This window comes from Trichosurus vulpecula, chromosome 7 (assembly GCF_011100635.1).
Source record: "Trichosurus vulpecula isolate mTriVul1 chromosome 7, mTriVul1.pri, whole genome shotgun sequence".
NCBI lineage: Eukaryota > Metazoa > Chordata > Mammalia > Diprotodontia > Phalangeridae > Trichosurus > Trichosurus vulpecula.
In genome coordinates, this window is record NC_050579.1 from 12405812 (window position 1) to 12426846 (window position 21035).

Below are 21035 nucleotides of genomic sequence, written 5' to 3' on the forward strand. Positions count from 1 at the left end.
ATGGGCTGGCCACATTGATCGAGTGCCAGATGTACACTTGCCTAAAAGACTATTTTGTGGAGAACTCACACAGGGCAAGTGCTCACATGGTGATCAGAAGAAGCCATACAAGGAGATTCTCAAGGTCTCTCTGAAGAGCTTTGGAATGGATTATGTGACATGGGAGACATTGGCACTGGACGGCCCAGCATGGTGTGCCCTCATCAGAGGAGGTGCTGTGCTCTATGAGCAAAGAAGAATTGAAGTAGCTCAAAAGAAACTGAAGATGTGCAAATTTAGAGAATCCACCCCAAATCTTCCCATGGACTATTTGTGCCCGACCTGTGGTAGAACATTCTGAGCTTATATTGGTCTGATCAGCCACAGTCGGACACATTGAAAGAGGACTCTGATATAGTGATGCCATTTTGGTCCTCTTCGAGAAAGAAGGACAACAACCAACCAACCAGCTACGTACCTGTCACTATGTTAAATGCTGGGGCTAGAAGCACAAATAAAAACACAAACAGTTCCTCCCTTCCAATAGTTTACAATCTAATGGGAGGAGAGAACACACAAAAGGAAGCTGAATGGACAGAAGGGTATAGAAGGAAGGAGCAGAAGAGGAATTACCCAGTGATGGAGTGGGATGGAGAGGTCCAAAGCAGGGCAGCTGGTGGTAAAGGGGGAGAAAACTGAACTGAGCTCCTTTACTTAAATAGAGGCCGTGGAGCCTGTGACCCTGCTCTCCAGTCAGAGGGTCCAGTCAGAGGCTACTGAGAAGATGTGAGTACTGAGGTAGATTCAGTCTTGCAGGATAGTGAGATTTCCCCTAGGAAGTTTCCTGGGGAAGGAAGGCCTGATGGAGAGGTCCAGAGAAGTCCAATAGCCATGTAGTTGGTGAGGAAAAGGGGAGAAGACTGTGCTGAGGCCTGTCCTGAAATAGAGGCCCTGGAGACCGTGATGCTGCCCTCCAGTCACAGGCCTCCTCCTCCAGCCTTTCTGGAGGCCCAGCCAGGAGAGGAAAAGACCCAGGTCCTCCAGCTCAGGACTTTGTAACCAGGGGTCTGGGAACTTGCTTGTAAAAACTATTTTGATTAACTCCATATTTAATAGACTAAAATTGGTTCTAGCAGAATTGACATTTCAGATATAAATGCTGGGTCTAGACCCCCAGAGCCACAGCGTCTGCCTTCCTGCTGATGTTAACAGCTTCTCTAGGCAAGCTCCCCCTGCCACATTCCAGATGTGAATCAAGTTGGTCAGTAAGTCAGTGAGCACAGCCCATTTATAAGCAGTGAAGGCTTTTTCCTCAGCTCTCTCTGATAAAATGATTGGAACATGGTGGTAACTGCAAGGCTTTCTCCAACTTTACCATCATCTCTGTGTGTGGTCCTAGGAGTCCATATTGGATGTTAAGGGAGTCCCTGCCTTTGAGGAGGTCACAAACTATTGGGGCAAGGCAATATGCAAACACACACAGACACACACAAATACGCACACATGCCCACGGGTGCCCAGGTTTAGAGCATTTGAGTCCAGCATACTCATAGCCCCTTCTCTTGGTTGGGAGGAGCCTGAGGGCAGATGAGATCTTTGACTTTAGCTTCCTCAGATCCTGATACACAAATGGGTTTTAGAATGGAGCCTGCAGTATTAGCCTGGCCACCCTCCCACCCCCAGGCCTGCAGCTGCCCACCACCATCCTCTGGCACCAACATGACGGCCTCTAAATTTGGTTACTCTTAGGACAAAGCCCTATTGATCCCACCTTGATTATGCCTCTGATCAAGCATATTCCAGGAAAAATGCCACCCCCAGGCAGCTAGGATGAGGAAAGCGGCTTACCCTCAGAGATCAGTGAGAGAGAATTCTAGGGACCCCTAGTAAGTGAGCCCATGGTCCTTCAGTTTAGTGACTAGTCCATGGGATATCAGAATCAGAATCAGAAGGGAAGTCCCCACTCCCCTGGCCTTCTCACCAAACTCCCTGACAATGCTCTGGCTGGAGCATTAGGTCACCTCTGTATTTTGATATCTCCAGGTTCTGAGGAAGACAGAAATGGAGGTAAAAGACTCAGGACTATGACACAAGGTGTTCCCAGAGGTCAAACAGATTCCGTTTATCAACCTGGGGACATATTTTTTAAAAAGGAGGAAGGGTAATGGTTCTGTGTGTTTCAGCTTGGATTGGAGCTCGCCCCAGGAGCCTTTCAGGCCTTCTCCATTCTTGGGGCAGCAGGGGGGAGGGGGAGGAGGCAGGTGAAGGTGCTACTAGCAAGAGATGACTAGAAGCCACCTGACCACATGGGGTAGGGCTGGAGGGGGAAGTCTCCATGGACAGCATATGATGTAGAGACAGCAAGGCAGGACTCACCAAGGGGCTGCCCAGGAGTTTCACATAGTGATTTGACACATTAAACTGTAAGGTCCTCAAGAGCAGGATTGGAAATGGGGCTATTTGCATTTTTTATAATTTACTTTTTATTTTTAGTTTACAACACTCAGTTCCACAAGTTTTTGAGTTCCACATTTTCTCTCCCTCCCTCTCCTCCCCGCTATCTCCCCCAAGACAGCATGTAATCCGATATAGGTTCTATATATACCTTCACATTAAACTTATTTACACAATAGTCAAGTTGTAAAGAAGAACTATAGCCAATGGAATGAATCATGAGAAAGAAGAACAAAGGCAAAAAAGAAGAAAAAAGAAAAAAAGAGAGAGCAAAGAGTTTGCCCCCATCTGCATTCAGACTCCACAGTTCTTTCTCTGGACGTGGATAACTCTTTCCGTCATGAGTCCTTTGGAGCTGTCTTTGAACCTTGTATTGCTGAAAAGAGCCAAGTCTGTCAGAGTTAGACGTCACAGATACAGTGTGTCTGTAATTGTGTATAATGCTGTCCTGGTTCTGTTCCCCTTACTCGGCATTAGATCACGTAGGTCTTTCCAGGTTATCATGAAGTCCATCTGCTCCCCACTTCTTATAGCACAATAGTGTTCCATTATATTTATATACTACAACTTGTTCAGCCATTCCCCAATTGATGGGCATCCCCTTGATTTCCAATTCTTTACCACCACAGAAGGAGCTACTATAAATATTTTTGTACATACAGGTCCATTTTCCACTTCTGTGATACCTTTGGGATACAGGCCTAGAAGTGGTATTGCTGGGTCAAAGGGTATGCACATTTTTATAGCCCTTTGGGCATAGTTTGAAATTGCTCTCCAGAATGACTGGATCAGTTCACAACTCCACCAACAATGTAACAATGTTCCAATTTTCCTACATCCTCTCCAGCATTTATGATTTTATTGTTTTGTCATGTTGGCCAACCTGACAGGAGAGATGTGGTACCTGAGAGTTTTTTTGATTGGCATTTCTCTAATAATAGTGATTTAGAGCATTTTTTCATACGCCTATAGATATCTTTAATTTCTTCCTCTGAAATCTGCCTGTTCATATCCTTTGACCATTTCTCAATTGGGGAACGACTTGTATTCCTATAAAGTTGACTCAGTTTCCTGTATATTTTAGGGATGAGGCCTTTGTCAGAGACATGAAATGGGGCTCTTTCAGGGAAAGCACGAGTAGCCTAGCAGTACGGAATAGAGAGGTCCTGTGCTCCTCCTCATAGAAAGGTCATCAGCAGAACTGAAGCTGCTCAGACAGTGAGGAGCAGGCCCTCGGGGCCCTCTCCTGATGGGTGTGTATCTGAGAGATGTTCCTGCATTGCCAATGACTGAGTGGGATTTATCAGAGATTGGTCCAGGACAGTGAAACAGTCTTAGAAGATGGTAGGGTGTGGGTGGGGGGTGGGGGGTCACACAGGGGCAGGCCTGACTTTCTCTTCACTGAGCTGCCCCAGTGCATGTTGTTGGATCCCCCTCCCTCCTGTTAATGCCATCATAGTGACTCTATGGAGAGGAGAGTTGTACCTGAGGATTGCTGAGGTTCTGTAGTTGTAGGAACACCTGCAGGAGGAAGGAGGAGGACAGTTGTATTCTGGGGGCAGGAAATGCGGTTCTAAGCCACTTCCCACCTGATTCAGTCCCATTGTCACCTCCCCAAGTCCCCTTTTCTGCCCATATCAGAGTCTCCGCATCCCCCTCCATCAGGACTGCGAGGTTTGAAGATAATAGAGTCAAAGTCAGAATGTCCCAAGATGATCACAGATTTGGGCAGCAGTAACCCATGCCTTTCATTCCTTTTACCTGCTTTTCTCCCCACCACCCAAGCCATCATGACATGGTCCCCAGTGCTGAGGTTCCTATCCTCAGTCCAGGCTCTCAGACCCTTACCTGGGTACCTCACACCAGCCTCTTCTTTGTGCCCACAGTCTGTCTGCCTCAGGGATCAGCAATGCAGTCCCAAAGAGAGGACTCATTCCCTTTGCAATGAATATTATTAAGCCAGATGGGCCCAATGCGTCGGCACAATGCAACCTTCCCTGGGGAACCCAAGGCTGAGCCACAGCCCAGTTGTCAACAGGCCACATCAGCATCAGCCAGATCCCAGGCATCATCACATACTCTGCCCCAGCAGCTTTCATGCCAGACCCTGAGCATTTGTCTCCTCCTTGGAGTCGTATCTTGCCTAGAAATGCTAAGGCATTGCTTGTCCCACATTCAATAGGAAAAGAAGTCCCCTAATCCCCGAATCCCAAGTGAGAAGAGAAGCCATGGGCTGTCATTGTGACAAGAAGACACAATCATTGCCTAGGCCTCCTGGCTTTGAACATTTGGAATAAGAACATGTGTCAAAGACACAGCCTACTTCCTTCTTTGGCAGCACATTGGATACATAGGAGGGTGGGGATATGTGCCTTCACCATTCAGAAGCTGCTTGGCATCTGAGAGGAATCCCATCTGCCTCTGGTGTCTGACGCAGTCTCTCTCCTGAGGTACTGGATGTCATCCTAGTAATGATCCCCTCCCTTACACAGACACACACAGACACACACACACACACATACACACACACGTACACACATATACACACACAATACACACACAATACACACACATACACACACATACACACACATACACACAGACACACACACATACACACAGACACACACACATACACACAGACACACACACATACACACAGACACATATACACACACACCACATAGCCAATCAGTTTCCAAATCTTGTTATTTCTGTTTTTCACTCTCCACCAACACAACTAGTCTCTTAATTCAGGCCCTTATCAGCTATCCCTTGGACTATTATCATCATCTTCTAATTGCGCTCACATCCCAATTCATCCTCCAATCAGCTGCCAAAATGATTTTCCCACAGTGTACATCTGATCATGGCAGTCCTCTCCCCATGCTGCTCAGTAAAGTAGTGTGACTCCCTATTATCTCCAGGGTCCTTTGATATTTAAAGAAATTCACTACCTTCCTTGTCTTTTTATACTGCATTTTTCTCTGCTCATTCTGGGATCCAACCAGACTGGCCTACTCACCATTTCTCCTTTCTACACTCCCATCTCCCACCTTTGCACTGTTCCCCGTGCCTGGATTGCTTTCCCTCCCAAACACTGACTCTTCAAATCCCTGGACTCTTTGAAGATTTAGCTTGAGTGCCCGGCTGCCAGTACCATCCCCAATATGGTTGCCTCCCATTTACTTTATATGTGCTCTCTCCCCCTCAGAATGTGAGTTCCTTAAGGATGGGGACTGTTTTTTCTATATTGAATTTTATTTTGCCAGAATACAAGTACAAAATAGAGAAAAGAAACAAAAACATATCATAAATTTAAATATTGAAACTTAAATATAAAGTAAAAAAGAAAAAAGGATTATCACATGCATAGCAGAACATAGAAGATTCAAAATATATAACAATAAATTTTCATTTCAAGAAAGCCTGTATGATAAATAATACACCTTGTGTTGAGAATTGTGTATCTTTTCTTTGCTTCCTTGTGTTTTCTTTTGTTCTCTGCTGTGCACTTTTTAACTTTACCTTCCCCCACCCCCCCCCCAAGGCTACAATATAATTTAGATATTTCTTAATATATACATACACTTATACATATATACATGTGTATATAGACATATACTTTCCGAAACATAATCTACTCCGGATATTTTTTTTATGTTTGTATATATCTTTTGTTTCCTATCCTTCCTGCCTCCCCTACTTTACTTCTACCCACTACATTGCCTTCCTATTACTTGCCTACCCCCCTCCTCTAGAAACCACCCTACCCTCCTATTACTTGTCTTCCCCACTCTAAGGATCCCTCCCCTATCCCCTCATTCTCATTAATCTAAACTCCCTTTACCTATTCCCTCATTCTCCCCTCTAAAAACCCCTCCCTTGTCCTAATCCTTCCCTTGTCCTTTCCCCCTCATTAAACCCCTGCCATTTTATTTCTTCTAAATTTAGAAGACTTTTATACTCTTCTAAATATTTATGTATTGCTCCCTCTTAAACCCATTCCTGATGAAAGTAGGTTACCAGAACTACCAGCCCTCCTCCCCCATCTTAATCCTCTGTATCCTTTCTTCTTCTCGCACCTGTCTTATATAAAATAGTTACTCTTTTTAGCTGTTTCTACATGGCTTTACTTTTTAAATTCATATCATAGTCAGGTTTATCCCCCTCTTTCTTATAAGCTCAACAGTTGTTAATAAGAATGTTAGACGTACATTTTGCATTTTATGTTATATAAAAAGTAGGCAGTCTATTCTTAGGAATCCCTTATAGTCAGTCTTTGGTAAGTACCTTATATGTCTTTTAGTTCTTGTATGTCGAATCTTCTATTAAGTTGAGGATTTTTTTTAACAGTCTTGAAAGTTTGGGGGTTTGTCAAATGTCTGGTTTTTTTTTCATTCAAAATAATACTGAAATTTGAAGAGTATGATATTTTTGGCCGGAGCCCCAGGACTTTTGCTCTTTGATATATTGTGTTCCAAGACCTGTGGTCCTTTAATGTCTCTGCTGCTAGGTCTTGTGTCATTCTAATTGTGGCCCCATCATATTTGAATTGTTTCAATCTTGATACTTCTAATATTTTATCCTTGAGCTGGAGGTTTCGGAATTTGACTATGACATTCCTAGGAGTTTTCCTCATAGGATCTCTTTTAAGTGGTGTGAGATGGATTTTCTCTGTTTCTATTTCCCTGTCTTGTTCTGATGCTTCAGGACAATTTTCTTTGATTATTTCTTGTATTATTATTTCAAGATTCTTTTTTGACCATGACTTTCAGTTACTCCGATTGTTTCTATATTTTCTCTTCTTGATCTATTCTCCAAATCTGTTGTTTTTCTTATAAGATATATCACTTTCTCTTCTATTTTTTCATTATTCATGTTTTGTTTAATTATTTCTTGATCTCTTATAATTTCACTGGCTTCACTTTGCCTGATTCTCATTTTCAAGGTGTCATTTTCCTCCTTGAGATTCTGTATCTCCTTTTTTAATTGGCTGACTTTCCTTTCATAAACTTCTTGTTTTTCTTGGGTTATTTTTATTTTTAGTTTTTAGTTTTTGCTCCATCTCTGTCATTTGATTTTTAAAGTCTTTTTTAAGATCTTCCATAAAATCTTCTTGGGCAAGTGACCATTTAACATTACTCTTTGGGGATTTCTTTCCTTCAATGTCCTCCTCTGAAGATGAACCCTGGTCATCTCTATTCTCATAATAGGTCTCTATGACTGGATTCTTTCTCCTTTGCCTGTGCATTTTTTTGTATGGTAATAACTTGATTTTTTATAATAACCTCTAGCCCTGGAGTATAGGAAATGGTGCCTCTTGCCCTAGATCTTCAGTTCCCTCTAGCCTGGAACCAAAGCCAAACTCCAACATCCTGTAAGTGCCCGCAGCCAGAGGCTTTCTGCCCCACTGCTTCTGCACTCACCAGGTGTGTGTTGGTTCCTTCTCACCCCCACTGCTCTTCACAGCACAGCTGGGTCTGGCGTTACTTGTCAGGAGAGGTTCCCGTGATCTTCCTGGGCTCAAAGGCACGACTCCCCTTACTATCCTGGGGTAAAAAGTTCCAGTGGCTGGGGCCGAGGCAGCCTCTCAAACCAATTAACCCCAGGGCTTGCCACTTGGTTGTTAAAAGGGAACCTAGCCTGGAGGTGTTTACTCCTCACTGGCTCCAAACCCAGTCCTGGGGTTCTTCTTCAGATCTTCTCAGACTGTCCCTGGAAGATCCTGGTTGTGCCCCTATTATTCTTTGTCTCCACCCTACTTTGTTCTCCCTAAGGTGCTATTTTAACTCTTTTGTGGGTGAAAATCTTGAAAGCTTGGAATTTTCTGACCTCTGCCATTTTCCCAGAATCCTCTCGGGGACTGTCTTTAATCTTCATTTGCATCCCAAGTTACAAGTTAGCACTGTGTCTGTCTCGTAGTAAGCTCATAATAAATACTTTTTAATTGGGTGACTGCTAATGCATGTTCAATGTTTGTTGAGCTGAAGTATATCCAATGGGATTAGCAACAGAACAGACCGCCACCACATGTGATCCAGGCTTCCTCCCTTGCATTGGATAGTCTCTTCTCCCTTGGGTCTGATAGACACTGCCAAAGGGAGGTAGGTCCCTTAGGACACTGAACACCATTGACCCACATGGTTCTGGGACTTGCCTTGGTTGTGGGAGCAGGGGCAAGAACCCCATTTTCCCCACAGCCTAAATGCCTGCAGACCTCTCCCAAGGTGACTGCAGTCATGTTATGTCTGCCAACGCTGCTCCAGGTCCCATTGTAGAAGACTTCCAGTCATCCTGAACAAGCCTGGGTGTTGGTCTCACTAAGTAGCCTCAAAGACGTGACCTCTACAGAGAAATGCAGTTAAAGTTTCTTGGTGAATGAAATATTAGGAGATTCCCTCCCTCCACTTCAATGGGGCCCAGAGGATAAATTCCTCTCAGACTCCTTTTGGGTCCATTCATCCTGGGATTGCAGAAGCAGTCTGCAATAGCCCCAGAACCAAATCCTTCTCCCCAGGGTCCTCAACGTCTATGTGGTCTGGGGTTAGTGTTCAGACAGAAGTTACTAGATATTGGGTACCCTTGTGTTTGTCATGGGAACCAAAGTCAGCTAGACTCAAGTTGGAACAGCAATAAGCCATGGGTGTATGAAAAATGAAACATATTTCACCTCCTCATTTGCTACCATCATGGCAGAAACTTGTTTGCATCTACACAAGGTCAGGTGAAGCTTTAATCACAAACAGAGAACATGCATGCATCATGGGGAGTCTCCTTCACAAAACAGAAACCACAACTCCTCCACACACACAGAGAGCAAGCCTGGAGTGGTCTTTTATCCCCTGAGCTGCCCCTCCCCACCCCAACTCTAGTTTCTATTTGCATTAACCTTGCTGGTGGACTTGCTGCAGAACTTTATCACTGATTGGCCATCAATAATTCTTCCCATTAACCCTGGTAGCAAGGATAGGGATTGGAAGGGTATCCAGACACCAGGTCCCAGAGGAATGCCTGGGCTCCTCACTTTGAGTAGAAAGAAGGCCGTTTCTAAGATGGTGTTCCTCATGCCAAAGGAGAGGATCAGGGCCCCTCTCTGCCTCCCTACCAATTTGACACAGGCTTTCCTGAGGAAACTCCCCCTTCTCAGGAACTTGTTACAAGGTTGCCCAGATCACTAATGACATTAATGAGGACAGACATCCTGGTTCTTACTTCAGTATTCTTTGTGTTACAGCAGAAAAACCGAAGTGGCTGAGGAGGAGGGAGGCAAATTGGTGAAATGCCCCTCACTACAACGATCATGTGTCAAACAGCCATTGAATGTGCTTGTTTCTTTTTTATCTGTTAGCCATGTCTACATGTCAATATGTAGGCTATACATGTGTATGCTCACATGTGGGTATATTCGATAGATAGCTATCAGTATAGAGATATATAGAGATAAAGACCTACATATACTTGTCTGTCACATGCATGTATGTGGCTACATGTAAAACCATCGCCAGTATGATGAAGAGAAGGCCATCAAGAAAATGGCCCAACCCTTCTACACATACCTCTGATGCCATCTCTCCCCATCTTCTCCACCACAATACTCCTACAATCATCTCCTCTGTCTCCTTTATACCCTCTCAACTCCTCAGGATGGAGGCCTATGAGGTGGCATGGTTGAATGGCTGCTGGACCTGGAGTCGGGGGAAGACCTGAGCTCAAATCTGGTCTCGGTTGCATCGTAGCTGGGTGATCCTGGGCGAATCACTGGACCTCCGTTTGCCTCAGTTTTCTTAGCTGTAAAATGAGGTCAATAAGAGAGCCTAGCTCACAAGGTTGCTGTAAGGATCAAATGAAAAGATGTTTGTAAAAAGAAAAAAAGTACTTAGAGTAGTTTCTGACACATCATAGGCGCTATGTAAATGTTTATTCCCTTCCCCTCCCCCATCTCCAACATCTCCTTTATCTCTAGTGCCATTCTCATTGCCTACAGTCTTGCCCACGTGTGCCCAATCTTTTAAAAAGAATTCTCTCTAGACCCTAAATGCCTTTCAGGCATCATCCTAGATCTCATCTCACTTTCCTTTGTCCACTGCTTTCTGGGGAACCCTATCATCTAAACTCGTCTCTGTTTCCTCCCTTCTCAGCATTTGGCAGTCTGGCTTGGACCTCATACTCTCCGAATGGTCACTGAGTTCTTCCCCACCAGACATGGCAGCCTCTTCTCCACCTTCATTCTTCCCAGACTTCTCTACCTCATTCCAACGCTGTTGACCCTGATGCTCTTTTCTTTCTGGGTTTTTGCAGCACTCCCTTCACTTGGTTTTTCTCCTATCTATACAACCCCACATTCTCAGTGACCTTTGCCAGAACATCATCCATCTCATGGCTTCTAATTTATTAATAGCTTGTGATCCAGACTGACTCTTCTTTCTTTTTTTCCTTTTCATTTACTGCTTATATGCTTGCAGAAAATTGCTCACAGAGACCCCACTTGCCCCACATAGATTTTCTCCATGAGGTACCTACCCGGTGCTGTTTTTTTCCCAACAACTACCAAAGATCTCTGAATTCAGTGTCCCCCAGTTTTCAAACTCTAAGTCCCTTTCATGTAGATGAATGGGAGACCATCAAGAAGAGGACACTGAGAACGAGTGGTCGAAGAGGTAGGAGAAAATTCAGGAGGGAGAGGAGTCACACAAACCCAGAAAGAAGAAGCATCGGCAGAGCCCATTCCCTGTCTGTTCATCAGCCTGAAAGGGTATTTTCAGGAATCATCTTCAGCACAAATATTTGAGTAAGACCACCCACTCTGCCCCTTCCTCATATGGGTATTTAAGTGGTAGACCCAAATGTGGTAGTTCTATTGCAATGATGAGGATAGATTGTAATTGAAAAGCTGAAAATGTGTTTCATTTGAAATGGATTTGGTGTTCTCCACTTCTAACTAGGCATGGGAGCGTTGGCTCTCCCCTCCACTTTCCTTCTTTGTACATTGTAGTAGGTTCTGCTTGCTTTTTTAAAACCTAAACATTTCCTTTATCCCAGTTTTGGTCTCAACCACAAAGAGGGCAGAGGTTAGCTGAAGACAAACATAAAATTAAATTAGGTCAGAGTGCCAAACCTCGTCCTTAATGGTAGGAATTTTCCTAAGTAGGAACTAATACCTGTTGTAGTAATACTCCTAAATTTTCATCCGATGTTGCCATTTTTCAGTTGTGTCCCACTCTCCATGACCCCTTTTGGGGTTTTCTTGGCAGAAATACTGGAGTGGTTTGCCATTTTCTTCTCCATCTCACTTTACAGATGAGGAAGCTGAAGCAAATAGAGTTAAGTGTTTTGCCCAGGGTCACACAGCCAGTAAATGTCTGAGGCCACATTTGAACTCATGAAGATGAGTCTTTCTGGTTCCAAGCCCAGTGCTCTATCCACTGAGGCATCCAACTGCCCCACCTTCATCTGACATAAACTCCATATGTCAACAGAAGAGGCACCGCCTGGACCTGGGGAGCCATCATCATAAGCCATATATCCCAAAGAGAGCTAGTTGTGACAGGATGTGGTTGATGACATCTCCACAGAGAAGGGAGGACAGAGAGGAGAGACCTGTGTTCCCTCCATGGTGACACCCACCCCTATAAATGTCATGCTTTAATATCATGTTACTTCCTGGTAATCTATAAATAATTGTTGTATTCCACTTTGAAAACCCAGGACCTCACTTTCCAACAAAGCTTTTGAGGACCAGCCCTGGTGCACCTTTACAATGAAATTACAGAATATTCAGGTTTATGTTGACATCGTTAGGAGGATTTGGTATTTTATCATATGATTTTTCTACTTCATCCTCTGAAGTTGATTTCAGAGTGTAGAGCTGTGAGTGTCTTCATAATGGTCGGTTTGTTGACACTCTGGAGCCCTACATACTTGCCTGAGAACCAAGGGTCTCATGAAGTGATGGCTTTTCTCACCTCATGGCACTGGATAAAGCTCATTCTGGCCATTCCTTTAAGTGTGAGTGGACCTTCGATGTCACTGCAGCTTTTTTTGTGTCTTCTGATTGAATTCCCAGTGAGAATGTCAATGTGGATGGAGTCTAGATCCTCGAGGAGTCTTTGGAGTCTTTGGCTATTAGGCAAAGACCTTATACTTGGCTAGATCAATGGTCATGGTATAATTGAGATGGGTGGTCCAAAGCCTGTGTGATGCATAGCCCACTGTGGCCTTTTTCCTATAATTCTACACCATCACTGCAGAAGCTAAATGGGGCTTGAACAGACTGTAAACCATCAACTGGAAAAGACAGTTGAAATGTCTAAATCTCTCTGGTTTCCTCTGTTGAAAAAAAAAACAGAAGCTCTTTCCTTTCCCTACCTCTGTTGGATCACCATAACCATCCCATAGTTCCACCCACATCTCATTCTTTGATGATTTTATATTTGTACAAAAATGCCTTGGTGGGGCAGTTGGATGCCTCAGTGGATAGAGCACTGGGCTTGGAACCAGAAAGACTCTGAGGTACCACATCACACCTATCAGATTGGCTAATGTGCCAAAAAAAAAAGGAAATGAGAGATGTTGGAGGGGATGTGGGAAAACTGGGATACTAATGCACTGCTGGAATTGTGAACTGATCCAACCATTCTGGAGAGTAATTTGGAACTATGCCCAAAGGGCTACAAAACTATGCATACCCTTTGACCCAACAATACTGCTGCTAGGTCTGCATCCCAAAGAGATTTAAAAAGCAGGGATCTATTTGAACAAATATTTATAGCAGCTCTTTTTGAGGTGGCCAAGAGCTGGAAATTGAAAGGACACCCATCAGTTGGGGAATGGCTGAACAAGTTGTGGTATATGATTATAATGGAATATTATTGTGATATGAGAAATGACAAGCAGGAGGATTTCAGAAAAACCTGGACAGATTTATATGAAGTGATAGAAAGTGGAGTTAGGAGAACCCAGAGAACACTGTAACAGACAGTTACAATGTACTGGTAGACAGTAACAGCAATATCATATGGTGATCACCTGGGAATGCCTTAGATATTCTTAGCAATACAACGATCCAAGACAATCCCAAAGGACTCATGAGGAAAAATGATATCTACCACCAGAGAAAGAACTGACATTGCTTGAATACAGACTGGAGGATACTATTTTTCTCTTTCTTTTTTCTTTCCTTCCTCCTTCCCTCCCTCCCTTCCTGTCTGTTTTCTTGCACTAAATGACTCATATGGAATATTTTAATAATTATGGAATTTCCTTTATTGCACATGCATAACCTATATCAAATTGCTTACTATCTCAGGGAGGGGGAGGGGAGGGAAGGAGGGATAGAATTTGGAACTCAAAATTTAAAAAAATGAATGTTAAAATTGTTTTTACATGTAATTAGAGGAAAATAAAATATTATTTTAAAAAATGCTTTGGTGTCTCGTGTCTTCTAGAAAGCACGTTTCTTGAATTTGATCCTGCTACCTACAATAGTCAGTGACCCTGAGCCATTGCAAAGTTTAGTACAGACAGGATGCCCCTGTCTGGACAGTCCTAGGTGGACCGCACGCAAGGGCTTCTCTCTGGTGATTCTCACTCACTTGCCTTCCTCCTCTCTCAGTCCCTTGCCCTTTAGTTACATATTTAACGGGTATATTCAGAACAGAGCTGAGCAGAGTATCCTGCATCTTCCTTGTGCCTGCATTCATGCTGACCCCAGTCACTTGAGGGACATTGCCACACTGGATTCATTCCCAGAGCAGTTCATACCATCCAGCCAGATGGGCCCAGAGCCTGCTCCAAAATGAGTACAGATTGTGGCATTGAAGGCCACTCCAGAGCTGAGGTGCCTGCACACCACCTGAGCATCATTTAGGTCCCAGGACTCATCACAAATGGTGCCCCAGGCAGCCTCATGGCAGACCTCAACTCTTCCAGCACAGCCATCTCCACCATTCACAAGGTTGATCTGTCTCAGCTCTATGGGGAGAGACATCTGTTAATAAGCAATCCAGTCCAAGCCTTTCTAAAGTTGTGACATTGAACAAGGCATTATGACTTGTGCTGATAACAAAAAATTAAAAACAAAACTGCCTTGGAGGGGCTTTTCTTCTACTGAGGGAAATACAGTGGGCTACTTGATAACAAATCAGGTATTGGTGGTCAGAAATGAGGGGTCCTGTCCAAAGTGGTATGAGACATTTACTTTAAGGGAAGCTAGAGATTGTAAGAGGAGGAGGTGATGAGACAGAACATTCCAGGTTTGGGCCAGCTTGTGAAAAAGCATGGGGACCAGAGATGTAGGATGCATGAAGGGAAGCAGGAAACATTAGGCAGAACCTGGCCTTAAGAAAGGCTTGACCTTAAGTCAAGCTGAGGAGTTTGTCTTTTATCCCAATGGCTCCTCTGGGACCCATTCAGGATGTTTGGGCAGGGAAGTGAAAGGGTCAGGTCTGTGCCTTAGGAAGATGATTATGGCACCTGGGCACAGGATGTGCTGGAGAGGGGAAAGACAGGAAGCTACTTGAACCCAAGTGAGAGGTGACAAATGAGCCTAAGCCAAGGAGGCACCATCCCAAATGGAAAGAAGACAGAAGTGAGGTAATGGAAAGCCTGCAAGACTCAATAGCTATTTGGGGAGGACTGGGGCCAGGAACAGATTGAGGAGAGAGAGGCTGAGTTGGAGGTTGGGAAACCGAATGGTTATGAATCTAGGCTGTGTTAGCAAAAACTGAAAGGAGTTTCCTGGTGCTGCTCGAAATTCTCACCTGAGCAGAAAGGTGACTGAGACTGGGCACCTTGGCCCTGGAATTGAGCATCCCAATGGTTTCCTGCAAACATAAATCTGCTCAGCTCCACTTGCACATACAGGTGAGAGGTGTGTGTGTGTGTGTGTGTGTGTGTGTGTGTGTGTGTGTGTGTAGGGCTAGATGGGGTGACTAGATGAGATTTAGAGAGAGGTCCAGCCCCAAAGGCAAGTCCTTGTCCTCTACGGTCCCTCCAATTGTTCATTGACCCAGAGAGGGAGGGAATCACGCACTGTCTTGAGACTCCCTCCCACGGAACTCCTTGACCACACACACTCTTCTCCAATCTTCCTGCTTTCAGGGACAGGTCTCCCAGAAAGGAGACCTGGTCTGCCTCTGCCCCTGGACTCCAAATGGAAGGTTCTCTTCCCTCACCTGAGCAGTTCACAGAAGCGTTATTTGCATGGGAACAAAGTGGAGCTCCCAAGGCAGTCATTGGACAAGTCTCCAGGTGGGATTCAGTCTCTGAGCAATGGAATGCGTGCCCCATACAGGGCCTCTTGCTTTTCCAAAATGCTTTCCCATGGAGACTGAGATAGCAACTCCACAATCAAGCTGTTTGCAGAGAACATTGGCATTATCTAGATCCCAGTGGGAGCCACAGAGGACTCCCCAGACTCCTTGGACCTGGACCTCAACACGCCCCTCGCACCTGAAGCTGCCATCCACCAGCTGGGGAGAAGATTGAGCTTTAGAGAAGAGCCTGTGGTCCTGGAAGCAGGGAGGAGGGGTAGGCAATTCGTCCTCTGATTCTCACTTGAGATGATGCCAATGGTCCTGTCAGAGCTGCACTGCCTGATGTGAATGGTCACTGTGGGGCACAGCGTGATATGGGACTCATTGCCCTGATGCTGCAGCTCGTCAGGTAGGACCTGGCCACCTCTTTCTCCAAAGGGAAATGCAGGCAGGGCAGAGACAAGGGCACCACACTGCAGCTCCTGGCGCAACACGCTGCCTTTCTGCAGAGGAAAGTCAGGACCGTGGACAGAAACCCAGCTGCCTGGGTGCCTCACTTCCACTCTCCCAGAGCAGGGAAAGTCTTCTCCACTCAGTCGTGGCTGCATGTGGTCTGTGAGACAAGAAACCTCCAGTAAACACCTCAGTCCCACTTACCTGCATTGTTGGGGAAGAGCATACATCTTTTTCCTGACCCCTGCCCTCATCTTCCGAGCCCAGTGGGCTTGGGCCAGGAAGTTCTCTCCCCACTTCTCCCCAGCCCACCTGAGGGACTGCTACCCTGGGAGCATTGCCTCTGAGAGCCTGTGGAGCCTGTGTTCTCTACTGAGGCCTTCCTCGAAAGCCCATTTCTTCTACACACACGTATTGAACACCTGCTCCAATCAAGACATTGTGGAGAACACATGGCATGGGACCTCAAGGGGCTGACTATCCCATCGACTTTACCACCAGTTGTGCCAAACACAGAGCTCCAAACACAGGAAATCTCTTGGAACAGAAAAATAGATGTAAAAATAGACTGGTTTGATATTGCCAACTGGGTAAACTACGAATTCCTTTTCCCAGCTCTGAAGGCACTCTGCAGGCTGGTCCCACCCTATATTTTAATTGTAACAAGAACAGTAATAATAATTGTTAGCACTTGTTTGCATAGGATGCTTAACTTGATCCTCATGGCAACTCCGTGCAACAGAGACATATTATTATTTCTATTTTACAGATGAGGAAACTGAGGTAGAGAGGAGTGAAATGCCTTGTCAGGGTCTCACAGCTATTCAATATCTGCAGTCAGGTATGGGCACAGCCCCCTTCACTCCACTTCTGGCCTCGCCACCGTCTAGTGACATCTGAAGGGATCCATCCACTGACCTCCAACTGCCGAGGTGATCAGCAGGTCTGGGTGTCTGGGGACGAAGCCTCATTCTTGGTCCAAGGTGGGACTCATTGGCCAATCCTGCCTGGTCAGAAGTGCCCAGTGAGGCGTTGTTAGGCATGGTGACAGGCCAGCACATGTGGACTATCTGTCTTCTGCCTCTTCTCCTTTGGTGACTACTGTTTTATAACATCTAAATACACCCTGGTAATAATAGAAGTCATAATAATGGGTGTTTAAGTAGCATTTGATCTAGACCTAGACATGTATATTCTCGTCAGAACTTTAGAACAACCTAAGGAGATGGGACTACAGGAAGTATTGCTTGTATTTGACAGTTGAGAAAATGGAGGCTGAGAGAAGTAACATGAATGTATTTCCACCTATCTGTCTGTCTGTCTATCTATCTATCTGTCTATCTATCTATCTCTTTCTGTCTATTTGTCTATTTGTTTGTCTATTTGTCTGTCTATCTATCTCTCTGTTTACCTACCTATCTATCAATATCTTTGAGACATCTTGCACCCAGATACTTCTGTACATCTTGTGATTTTCTATATACAACCATATTCCCTTATTTTATGCTAGTATAACTTATTGCTTGATCCACACACCCACTAGGCTGCCCAGAACAAATAGATGAAGGATTGCCATCCCTAATGGACAGGAGTTTTGTGAACATTCTGAAAACAGGCCTTAGCAAGTGGCCCTCCCCTCTTAGACAAGAGATGGGGACTAGTTCTTGCTGTCTTCATGGCCACTCCTTCCTCTAGTGAGATTACAAAGAGAGTGGACAAGAGAGGAAATCAAGTTTCTCATCCTTGTTTTGAAGGGTTGGACATAACTGTGCCCTACATCAGAGTCCAGAGGCCCAGGATTACCTCAGTGGCCTTTTCTAACATCTCCATTAAATGAGTTGATCCTTGTGATGACTATGCCAAGAAGTTCCTGTCCCCCAAACCTAAAATAACCTGTACCAGTCTCCTGGGCCAATCCCCTTATACCACCCATGGCTCCTATGCTGTTCTGACCAAGGCTCAGGACCAATGGAAGTGGAAGGTATTTTTCTGTGGCCATCAGTTCAGTGCATCTCCCCAAGTTTTCATTAAGCTCTGAGCCCCTGTCTTTCCTCTGACTTGTTAGGCACTGTTGAGCCAGGAATTTTAAAGGTCAGCATCAGTCATGGAGCTGGTCTTCAGGATGTCCGAGGATCAATGATTTTTGCATGAAATGAAACTAGTCCTATCCACATGTTTTTGGCACTTATGGACTGAGCTTTGGAACACACCCAAAAGAGGTTCTTCAGAAGCACTGAGCAGACAATGAAGCCATGTCCTTGTGGAGGGTACTGGCATTACCACTGAATGTCTTCAGGACTGTATCACTGCCAGTGGGTGTGGAAATCTGTGAACAGGGAAGGGGTGTCTCTGCCAGGGGTCCTGATACTTCTCTCTGGAGGACCCATCTGTAAGTCTGTACCGGGGTGCCCCCAGCCTCCCTTTCTGGGGATGGGGGAGGATCTGTTTCTCTGGGTAACTGAAAATGGAGCAAGTTGGAGGAAACGAGGCCAAGAGAAGCAAAGACTAAGGCATGGGCAGGGTTGGTTGTGCCTCCATATATTGGTGTCGAATCTTGATAACTGTGAAACCATCCCAAAGAGCAGTGCCAACACAGCCCCTTCCTCCATATGTTGAGGGCAGGGTAGAGGGGAAGAAAAGGTCTGCTTGGCAGAACGGCCTTGCCCTGGGAAGAAGAAATGGGTTTATAATTTGAGCCTGATTGGGTCTCAGGTGCCTAGGACTGTGTTGAGACCAGGAGCCCTGCAATAGGATGTTTGCTATTCAGGAAGGAGCCAATGGCAGACAGTTCTCAGGAAGGGCCTTGAGCTATATCCCCCTAGCAGAGAATTCTTGTCACTGAGACGACCCCAAAGAACCCCCAGGATTTGCTCTGCTCTGATACTTCCTGGATTCATATTAGGAACACACACACACACACACACACACACACACACACACACACACGTCCCTTTTACTAAATGACTTCCTCCAGGCCCTTAGCAGCTCACTGCCTGGCTAATACCTCTGTGTATAGAAGGCTTGTTCTGTTGTGGGAGCCATCAAGGAGACGATGGCTATGGGGCAGGGGCTGAAGAACAAGTTACAAGACCTGGGGAAAGAGGGTCCAGAGATTATTCAGAATTGCTCAGAATTTGGATAACTGGGATAGGCTGAGGTCCTGGGAGGAGCCTTGCTCCGGTGGCCAATGGGAGCCTCGAGCCGCTACTGACTGAATCCTTAGGAATCAGATTCCTCCTGTGGGGATGGCCTCTGAAGTCAGGACACACCTGAGCAGATGACAGCAGCTTTTTCATCTTCATGACTGGAAATCTTTCCCCATTCCCCATTCCCACAATCCCCAAAAGATTCCTCTTTCCCAAGGCATTTGATTCTGTTGATCCAGATGTGCTCAGGGACGTCTTCAAAGTTGTACTCTGAAGGAACACTGACAGCAACTCCACAGCCCAGCTGCCTGCAAACCACAGTGGCCTCAGCCAGCAACCAAGTTCTTCTGCACATGACTCCCACCTCTTCACAGACTCTCACCTCCACTACCCCTGCACACTGACTGCTTCCCCCAGAAGCCTCAGCTTCAGGGCAGATGGGTCTGTAAAAGAGATGGGAATTTCAATCATGGGCTAGCTGTGAGACATGTCTTGACCATGAGGTAGCCAGTTCCTGCAGAATATGGAAAACCTTGGCACGCCTAACCTAGGGATCTCAGCTGGTGTGTTGGCCATCTAGACTTCTCCTCCATCTCAGGGAGGAATCAGAAGCAGCACCCTATGCCAAACATTTGGGGCACACAGAACTAATTTTCTGAGGAAATGATTCAGTGATATTGAGAACTCCTTGTTGTCATGGTTGGCATACTGGCTTCTGTCACTTCAGGGCTTGGTAGATCCCATATGACTTTTGAGGGAGAGGTTTCTGCTGATGAATGGGGATGGAAATGATTATTCGGTATCTTTTTATAATATTGGATTGCTTAAAAATCTATTTCATCTATTATTAATCTGTACACTTTTTATTTCTGTTAAATATTCATGATTTTCCTCAGCATTATTAGGTTTGTTAACGTGTAGTAGAGAAAATAATTTTTCACAATTTCCTTTATTTTTCAGTTGTGGTGAGTTCACCTTTTTATCTTTGCATAAACAATTTGATTTTTACCTCTTTTAAAAATCAGATTACCTAACTTTCCATTTTAAAGGTTTTTTTTAAAAGGACCTAATGTTTACTATTATTTGTCAACTTAAAGTGTTTTTTTTTTAATTTTATTAACTCTTTTTTGGTTCTCAGAATTTCTACATTTTTTAATTGGAGAATTTGTTTAATTTTTGATTTTTTTATTTTCAATATATTGCATGTCCAATTCATTGATTTGTTCTTTCTCTCTTTTGTTGATAAAAGCAATGACAGATTTAAATTTGCTCCTAAGGGTTTAGCCTCACACCATAAGTTTGCATTATTATCTCATCATTGTCATTTTCTTTAATGCAGTTTTCTATTGTTTCTATGTTATGTTCTTTGTACCACTAGATTTTTAGAATTATTTAGTCTATAACTATTTTAAATGCTTTCTTTGAAAGTCATTGATTGCTAATAATTTTTATTTCATTGTGATTAGTAATATATATCTTTAGTATTTCTCCTCTTCCATACATGGTCCATTTTGGTAGCCATGTCATGTACAGTTGAGAGTATTTATATTCATTTCTATTACCATTCAGTAGTCACAATAGATGTCCTTTTAAAATTTTATAAAGTTTATTCAGATCTAGAACTTTTTTATCTTTTGGTTAAATTTGTCTAGGTTTGAAGGAGCTACATTGAAGTTTTTTAATAGATGTAAGAACAGGAAAATATTTGTGTCTAACTCTAATCCTGCTTCTAGGGAAACAAACAGTC

General features: G+C 44.4%; 1 pseudogene; it reads right to left on the bottom strand.

The window, feature by feature from the left end:
• The window catches only part of LOC118857423, a 47877-nt pseudogene that overhangs the window by 13971 nt on the left and 12871 nt on the right, over positions 1 to 21035 (bottom strand).